The 9,974-nt window shown below is 42.4% G+C and overlaps 2 non-coding genes across 2 annotated transcripts; both read left to right on the plus strand.

Moving 5' to 3' along the window:
* Window positions 1–1,825: 1,825 nt before the first annotated feature.
* trnal-aag (transfer RNA leucine (anticodon AAG)) lies at window positions 1,826–1,907 on the plus strand. Its single transcript has one exon. It is a non-coding gene; the product is annotated as a tRNA-Leu (tRNA).
* Window positions 1,908–8,768: 6,861 nt separating this feature from the next.
* On the plus strand, window positions 8,769–8,841 carry trnav-cac (transfer RNA valine (anticodon CAC)). Its single transcript has one exon. It is a non-coding gene; the product is annotated as a tRNA-Val (tRNA).
* The last annotated feature ends 1,133 nt before the right edge of the window (window positions 8,842–9,974 follow it).

Here is a 9,974-nt window from a genome sequence, read left to right on the forward strand (position 1 = left end):
TAATTAGAAATATGGAACACAACTGTTGTTCCCCATGAAGGAAAGCTGTTTTACACTGACGTCACTCCTTTTTATTTAATCCAGATTTTAAAAACAACTCCGCCCTATCAAAGGAAAATGTTACACAAAAGTTGGAAAGCACACTCTGAATCCATCTGTATATTTGATTTCCACAATCCGTTCAAGGCTGCCTATGTTAATCGTAAGTGTATAGATGAAACATTTAATATATTGTTCAGTTTAAATCAAAATGCTTTAATACTACAAGAGAGAAGTATAGTATGGAGGTTGCGACAAATGTGTGATTTCTTTGAAGAAAACTACTTTTCTTTGCGTTAAAAATTAATTCGAAACAATTGACACACAAACCCTTTGTCTTTTTTAAAGAGATTATATCTTTAAACAGACAAATGTATAAAATGTGTTTTTTTTTACCTAGAGATTTTGGACAGGGGCGATGTATTACTAGTAGAGGCTGCTGACTAACACTGTACTGTCTGGAGATCAGCTCCATTTGCAATAAAAAAACATGCGTAACAAAGCTGGAGAGCAGCTGAACTTGTGCTCAGTAGTCAGTATGGTGCTGAGGGTTCAATACTGGCGTTGTTGTATTAGCACAAGCTGCACAGGCTCTGAATCAGACCATTTCAATTAGTCTGATCAGTGCAGGACAAGTTAATGTAGAATTATTGCTTTGTCTGTCTCTTGTTTGTATATAAATGGATGTCTCTGATAAGTTAATGTTAGTTTTTATTTTAGTTTTAGTTTTACGATGTAGGTCATGCGTTGATATATGACATGTCTCATTCCTGATTCAGCTCATGCTCCATAGGAGAGAAGAGATTCCTCCTGTTTCTCATACAACCATATCAGAACAGAAGCCCATGTCACCCAGCTCTGATTCAAGATCGAGTTGCATCTTCAACATTTTGTTTTTGTTTCTGATCATAATTTTCATTAGTTATGATCGATATTGAACTTTTTCTAAGTAAAACAAAACTAATCAAACATGCAGGCAGATTTTTGAAAAGTATTAGGAGTTGACAGGGCGCTCCTTCGGAATAGTCGTCAGAAAATGTGAGAAAAGGAAAGTTACGTAAACTCTCACACACAGCATTAAAGACTGGAATCTGATCATAAAAAAACTAGCTGTCTCCCCGTCGGTAATCAAACCCCGGTTTCCCGCGTGACAGGCAGGGACACAAACAACTTTACTAACTAGGAGCACTTGCTCGCTATTAGGAGGCATTTACTCTTAAATATGTTACTGTTTTGGGTTTCGACTTTAATTTTCCCGATACCAGTTTTTTACAAAAGTAAAGGCACACGGCACATGTGTGGCACATCACGTCCGAGTTTAGTGACAACTACCTCAGAGATTGTAAACTGGGTAGTTTCAGATCACTTTTTTTTAAAGGTTCAAGCAAACCCGAATACCTTTGTGTAATCGTTTTTCATAAAGTGTAATTGTATTATAGCATGTGCCCTTGATGGTTTTCTTGATACGTTATATGTGCTCTTGTTTGTATTGTATGTAGTTTTGTTGTTCAAATAAAACGTAAAAGACACAACTTTCCGGATGCGGCTGCTGTAAAAATAAAATGACATCAAGGGTGCTGTACGCAGAGGTCTGAAACCTGCTCCACAGAAGATCTTTATCCAGAGGTGTTAAAGAAGTCGAGATCTCGCCATGAGAGGGGAAGCATCTCAGAAAAAGCAGGTGCAGTCAGTTCCACGGTCATAACGCCTCTAAGTCGGGCGACAAGAGCAAAACCCACCCGGCTTCCTCCAGGCAAGTAATGATACAAAGAGACAACACACAGCGGGTAGTGTGGCTGAGCGGTCTAAGGCACTGGATTAAGGCTCCAGTCTCTTCAGGGGCGTGGGTTCGAATCCCACCGCTGCCAGGTGCTTCTGTCAAGACCCCCTTTCAGCTGGCTTCAGACGAAAGGGAGGGAACTGCTTTTTGGCAGTCTCTCGAGAAACTAAGCAAAGTGTTTAAAGATACTTTCTGAGCTTGACATCAAGGCACAAAACAAAAACCTTCTTGCGTCCTCTCAACCCAAAAGCGCTTTGCCACTTTTTGCATTATGCAGGGAACGACGTCTGCCCAGATCACTTTTGTGTCAATGCAAATCGTAGTGTGCCCTCCGTTTTAATGTTGGCTGTGCTGGCGTGCTGCTTCTGTCTGTGAAACTTGAATGTTCTGCTTCTTCACAACAAATCGTCGGCGGGGGTTGAGCTTGTTAAATCTTTGCGCATAGCGCTCCTTTGGAAGTACTTTGTCCAAGTTCAAAAGCGATCGTGGGATTTACTTCATGCGTGCAAAAAGCATGCCTCGCACGACACCTCTACATACCCTACCACCACTGCATCACACAGCTGCCAGCGCACCTCACCGTGCCAGGCCACCACTGCATCATACAGCTGCCAGGGCACCTCACCGTGTCAGGCCACCACTGCGTCACACATATTTCAGCGCCATATATTTCATGGATATTATGGAATATAATGGATGGATATCTTAGTTATCTTTCTAGTTCACAGGTTTGCATGCATAATTTAATTTTGAAAGCCACTGAGACATCAGGTACTACTGTTGTATTTATGAAAAAGAAACAAAACAAAAAACATACTAACAACTGTGCCATCCTTCTCCTTAGTTAATACATTTTATTATTCATCAACAGTTAACATTGTTAGCAAAATATTTTGAATTATATTTAACCCTATTTTTTCTTTAGTTTTGTATTTAACTTATTATATGATAGTCAGACTTAATGTATATTTGAACAATGAAAATATATTTTTACAAGATTTTACATTAAGCACTTAAAATTAATATGGTTAATAATAGTAAACTGTAACATGCTGTAACAACATCGGTTAAACTGAGAAGAAAATGCTTTCAGAGAAAATGTTTCAGGTGTGAAGAACATAGATCTCCAATGCAATTTCAACCAAACCTGTTCCCACACACCCTGCCCCCACTACCATTAGAATATACACAAACATTTTAGCGTTTCATTCTGAGCAGAAGACCCTCACACCTGAAGAGTGCTGGCTGTGACGAATTAAACCGGTTTTACAGGTTTCAATCACAGACCATGTGACATGGGAGTCAGGAAACTAACACACAGCGCCACTGGATTTGATAACGCTATAAAAACGCTATAAAATAATGTGACTTTAACAGAACAAGTTTACAGCACAGTACAAAAATAAATGCTGACCATGACTTTAGAAGCATAAATTGCCTTACACTCAATTTAAACACAAGCTGTCTTTAGCCCTCTAAGCTGGTTCATACAGAAATGTAGAGATCCAGGTTCAGAACACACAGCTTCATTAGCGAATACATATGCAGGACAACTAGAGAAGACGTTTTACAGAGGATGGATTATTAGAAACATCCCATCAATGACATCACTGAAGTCAACTCCTAGGTACTGTAACTGTCGTGTGGATAGTTTCACAAGAATCAGACAAAGGTTTAAGCATCGCTTGTTCTAGATAAAACTGCAAAAAAAAAAACAACAACCAATAATGTACTTCTTTGCGGCTCTGTTTGCCCAAATCATATACTCACAACGTGAAATCTAGAAAATAATATTACGTAACCAAAATCCCCAATATGGAAACAGAACCTGTGTAATTGTTGATAGATGATGTACTCGTAACATTTTTTCAAGACGAACTACAACATTTAAAAAATGACTTGTATGTACTTGATATCTCTAATCAATCCACGGGTCCCAGCACAAAACGAAACTAAAACACATACCGTTTCGCGCTTCTTATTAGTTGCTCAAAAAGTAATTTGACCGTATGAAATGCATAATATAAACCTAGAAACATATACGTGAGCAGTACTTAAGCACTGTAGTATCGGTGTTAAGACATACCTTTCAAATACTGTAAATCAAGTAAAAAATATCTCAAGACCGATTCTGGTCATAATGAAACCATGTTTCGTGTATGTTTTCTTTTTCATCTTGAAATAACTCATTTCTAAATACCTTTTTCACTGTTAACATCTTGCAGCAACTCTGCGACAAAATATACACTCTGACAGTTCATCCTGCTACCAACATTAAATAAAACAAATCTTAAGATTTCTATATTTATGTCTTTATTTAGTGGTTTCATTAGTGACAAAGGCTAAACTTTCTTGGAAAAATGTATTTTATGTGTTGCGGAAAAAACTGACTTGCTTTAACAAAATATGTTTACAAATCCTTTCACCTGGCATTTTCGTAGTTAGAAATTATGGAATGCTCTGTTAAAAGCAAGGGAGTTTTTATGTCCGTTGCAGTTCTTTTGCAACATGAATATAATTATATTGTTATTAATTTCTTGAGATACGCGATTCCATATTATATTCCCTTTTAATCAAATTCTAAAAGTATGCTTGTTGACTCCGGTATCGCGTTAGTTAAAGACTTCGAAGCTTACAATGTTTAGGAAGAAATGGAATACTGGTGTGTATTTTTTTCTTTAAAGTACCGAGACCAGCCATATACTGTATGTTTATGTTCCAAAATTAATATCGTTTATGGCCTTCACACGCGTTACAGTATGCTCCTATTCTTTTTATGCTCAGAAGAGCCCACACACTCAGCTCTTAACCCCAGTGTGCAGAAAGGGTCAAAACGTGTTTCTCAGCAGAAATAAACATGTTTCTGCAAGTTTGGTCAACCCCATGTAAGTTATGGGGCAGTAACAGCACACTTTTCAAAACGTGTTTTTCAGCCCGAAATAAACGCGTTTTTTCAGACAACTGAATCCCCATGTAATAATATTTCCCTTCAGTGGTAAAATTAGATATGAATATTTAATACTTAAATGGGCACAGTTAAGACATTAAATATACATATTCATACTGTATACAGTACAGTTTGCATACGGTAATATGTTTATGTTACGTGATTAAAAAATAAATAAAAATGAAAAGTCCAGCAACAGCTGGATTTGAACACACAACCTGCCAGTTGGTAGTCACGCACCTAGACCAGTGGGCTACAAGACAGCTCGCATGAACATGTAGGCGAAACAGCCCTACAGAGCCCTGTCGCAGTACATGGATATAATCATACCGTTATTAAATTCTTGAGATACGTGATTCCATATTATATTCCCTTTTAATCAAATTCTAAAAGTATGCTTGTTGACTCCGGTATCACGTTAGTTAAAGACTTCGAAGTTTACAATGTTTAGGGAGAAATGGAATACTGGTGTGTATTTTTTTCTTTAAAGTACCAAGACCAGCTATATACTGTATGTTTATGTTCCAAAATTAATATCGTTTATGGCCTTCACACGTGTTACAGTATGCTCCTATTCTTTTTATGCTCAGCTACTAAGATTTCCCTTCAGTGGTAAAATTCAATATCTACAACGGGCACAGTAAAGACGTTTACAGTAAGTCTTTCTACGACAGACCAACGGACCACGAGTGCCCCTGTCGGTCAACCAATCACATACCGCGGTATTTTGCGTCATCGCGCGTCACGATGCACGACGCCGTAGCCAATTACCTCCGGTACGTGTCTGTACCGCGCACTTTGAATGGCTGCATCTGTAAGGAGATTGGAAAATATAAGAGCGTCTGAAACGTATAAGTACACTACAGGTGGACGTAAAAGTAGTTAGATAAACAGTGTTTGTATTTTTATACAATTAGTTGCAATAGTGGAAACAATTTGGATTTTTTCGAATGTCTCGAAACCAGACATGCTGAAACGCTGTAGGTTTAGAATCAAGACTGGGGAGAATAACGTTTTGTGAGAAGATCTGTTTACTTATTCTGAGTTCTTCCCCTGACGAGGAAACCCACAAGTCTGAGTTGCTTCAGCTTTAGAGTGTCTAATATTAAGCAGTTATAATAAGGCCCTTTTGTGTCGAGCATTGTGGAATTTTAACAGGGCCAGGGTGCAATGTTTTTACGGGGTGAGCACAACTTTTAACAGATCTGCTTAAGGGGGGAGTGCAGTACAAGGACAAGATTGCCTTGGTTCCAGCAGCAAAAGCCGCCTGTAATAATTTGAAACAAGCGCTCTTACAGGTGCTGAGACTGGGGTTTCCTCAGATGGATCAACCATTCCTTTATATGTAAGTGTGGACAAAGGGTTACTGTATATGTATATAATGTATGTATTTGTTGCATGTAGGCCACAATTCTGGATGGCTATGGAGAAATAGGATTCTCTCACAACGGCAGGGACTCCAGTTAAGAATACTGGGCTTGTCTCTGAACTGATTTGTAGTTTTACAGCTGCCGACAGAAGCAGCTTGAGTAAGGTGTAAATAACACAATAAATAAAGAATTCCAGTAACTCAAGGTAACAACCATGCAGATGCAGATGCCAGACGAGCGGCACTGGGAGAGCGGGAGTCTGAGACCCCTGTGAAACCTCTATTGGGGAAAGGGGAGAATTCAGGTTGAGGGCTTTAATAGATGTTTAATAGTGGTTAGAACAAATGTGTAAAAATGTGGGGTTGTATAATGATGGGATGTGGGCTGGCACATACCCAAGTGTATGACAAAGATGATCCCGTGGTACGGACTGCCCTTCCCCTTGGATACTGATCTAGGGGCATACTACACTGGGAAGGTGTGCCAGGCTGTAATTGCCTCACTAGGGGTAAGTTAGAAGTCACATTGCACCCATCACCCACAGTCTGAAAGACCAACTAAGGAAGTATCAACTGAAGGAACACCGTGGGTAGATGCTCTACCTGCAGTCCTGTGGGGTTTGCGGGCTGGAGCAAACAGAACTGTGAGACTGAGCCCATTTGAGATCATCACGGGCAGCCAAAGAAACTCCCTGGAGGCCAAGTTTGGCTAACGCACTGATGAATTAACTAACTCTCTATTAAAGTATTTTAGGTTTGTTAACTGAAGCAGTGCACAGGGCTCGTGAACAGGTGCCGGACGCTTGGGGACCTCCAGTAGAGGGGAGACACGACCGGATACCTGGCGAGTGGGTGTAGGTGAACAAGAGATACCCTGCCAGACGTTGCAATCCTGCTGGGAGGGACCATATCAAGTGCCACCAACTACTGACTGTGCCATCTGAGTGACAGGATGAGATCGCTGGATCCGCGTATCGCACTTTCACCGACCCACGGCACCAGAGACTGAGTGAACAGAAAGAAGGATGTTGTTACCGTTTCTGTGTCTGATGTTTCCTAAGACCAACAGTGTGCTTGTTAGGCCTGAGGAGCATTTCTGGGGATATGGTATCAATACATTCCGGGTGTTGGCATATCTATAAGCCAAAAAATTATAATCGGAGTTGGGTCAGTATTGCTGTTCCAAGATCCTGACGATAGATCTCCACATGGCTGAGGTCTGCGTTTGGGTCCTGGAGTAGGACTTTATGTATTTGTAGGATTAGGGTTGTTTTATATGTATAATTGTAACTATCACTTGTACAAAAACATCAATAACATCTTGTTGTAACTGTGGAACACACAATGTCATGGTAATGCATGCCTGTACATCTAAAAAGGAAAGATCTGCCCTGACATTGTATGTGTAAAAATAGGCAGTCCTGACGTATGCCATATTTTATAAGGGGGGAATGAAGTAAGAGATAAGATGTAAAAAGGCTTAACTTAAGTCAGTTCTGCCTGAAAATTAGACTTCTAAGCAACAGGGGTTTATGGCAGGAAAGGGGGTTAACTGATAAGGATTCCAGATGCGAACAAGGAACCCCCTGGGGGCATAATCTTAAACTGACCATTTGGGCCTCTTAACTGGCCAAATACCATGACCCCCCCCCTTACCATAACATTGAATGACGTCTGAAGCAGCAAGCAAGGACTATATAACCTAAAAGTTTGTACCGGCACATCGAACAATACTTCGGTTTTGTTGTTTCATGCGGGAAACAAGACTTCGGCTTTATTGTTCCTTGCATGCAATAAACTCATCTGTTTTACTTCATCTTGGGATCAAGAACCTTATTCCTTCTGTTACAACAGTACCAAATGCACGTTTCTTCTGTAACCGGAGCCGATCATTTGCAATTGGGCTGTGCCGACAGACCAGGACAAGCTCTGTCGGCTCAAAAGCAGCGCAGGACCTGCAAGTACAACAGACATAATTCGGAAAAGTCCTGACGTTGCATTTCAACTGAGCCCCAGTATACATCGACCCTTCGACACTCTGAGTGACAACTCTCTTGCGTGTTCTCATATTTATGTAGTTTGCTTGCATGATGCCCGGAACAGCAGGGCTGTGTGCTCCCATATGGTTTAGCGGTTAGGATTCCTGGTTTTCACCCAAACAGCCCGGGTTCGACTCCCGGTATGGGAACGTGTCAGTTTTGCCACCTGCTTTCCAAAAGATCAGCACCGTGTACGAAGGAGCCGCATTAAAACTACTCGAACGTGCAAAACGTGCGAGAAGAGGGGGAGCTTGTTTCCAGCCGAAACTTCTCGCGTGTGAGACGAGCTGATCATCGCTGCAGAAGGGTTACTCTGGTAGACAGGGCTGACCTTCGGCAATAGGATTTATAGTCTCCAAGATGATATTTGCACTTTCTGGAGAGGCGATTTTCTCCACTTCAGTAGCCCGATTTCGTCGATTGCGTGGAGAGGGCTGTAGAATGTGGCGCCGCCTTTCCTGCTCCGTCCATGACAGGCGTGCTGGTCTCTGGAGAGAGAGCACGGTCCATCAGCGCACTCCAATAAAGGCACTGGAAGCAGCTGAATCGCATTGGCGAAGTTCAGCGCTGGGCCGCTGGGCATGTCTTACCACTGTTTCCGTAGTGTAGTGGTTATCACATTTGCCTCACACGCGAAAGGTCCCCGGTTCGAAACCGGGCGGAAACAGAAATCTTCTGTCGCCAGGCACAAAAGGGGATTGGGGATTCGTCTAGCGCTGTGATCGAACAGACCCACTCACCTCTTAGTGTGGCGGGATCTGCACAGTGCATGTCACAGCGCATCCTGCTTTCACTTCAATGCGCGTCCTGATGTACCCCAGTCTCCCGCGTGACAGGTGGGGACAGGTGACAGGTCCTATACTAACGAGGAAGACATCGCTCTCTCCGACCCCCGGCATCGTGTCCCGACCCACCGTGCTGGAAGCCGACGCGTGCTGTGATTCCTTTACGGAGCAGAAATGACAACCGAGGAGCCGAGAGATCATTTCAGCATTTCGCGTCTGAACGGAAAACACAAACGACCAACTCGGAATGACTTGCCTTTGACGCTTCTCAAAGCGTTCTTTGTGCATCGAACAGACCCACTCACCTCTTAGTGTGGCGGGATCTGCACAGTGCATGTCGCAGCGCTTCCTGCTTTCACTTCAATGTGCTTCCTGATGTCGAGTCGTGTGCCGTGCGGAGGCTCTGAAAGCGAGAGCAATGAAAAGGTGCACGACGCTGTGAAAGAAAACAGAGAAGTGAAAGGCAGTCATTTCTCTAAGGAAGTGAAAGAAAAGCTACTCCCCGTCGGGGAATCGAACCCCGGTCTCCCACGTGACAGGCAGGGATACTTGCCACTATATTAACGAGGAAGACATTGCTCTCTCCAACCCCCGGCATCGTGTCCCGACCCAGCATGCTGGAAGCCGACGCGTGCTGTGATCCCTTTACGGAGCAGAAATGACAACCGAGGAGCCGAGAGATCATTTCAGCATTTCGCGTCTGAACGGAAAACACAAACGACCAACTCGGAATAACTTGCCTTTGACGCTTTTCAAAGCGTTCTTTGTGCACGACGACTGCGCCGCCTAGCAGATACAAATGGGTTGTACAACTTTGAACTAGCAAATGGAAGAGGGCTAAGCCCCCTCTCTTTTAGCCCAGGTTCGATCTGTCTCCCAGAATCACCAGGGCGCACACACACACACACCCGTGCCGTTGAAGTGCTCTGCTTCATTTCTAAGGGCAACTCAACATTCACTCCTACCCCGAGTGCAGAAAAGACAGCATCCACAGCAACAACAGCTCAGGTCTCTG

The sequence above is a fragment of the Lepisosteus platostomus genome, chromosome 5 (genome assembly GCF_059453375.1).
Source record: "Lepisosteus platostomus isolate fLepPlt1 chromosome 5, fLepPlt1.hap1, whole genome shotgun sequence".
NCBI lineage: Eukaryota > Metazoa > Chordata > Actinopteri > Semionotiformes > Lepisosteidae > Lepisosteus > Lepisosteus platostomus.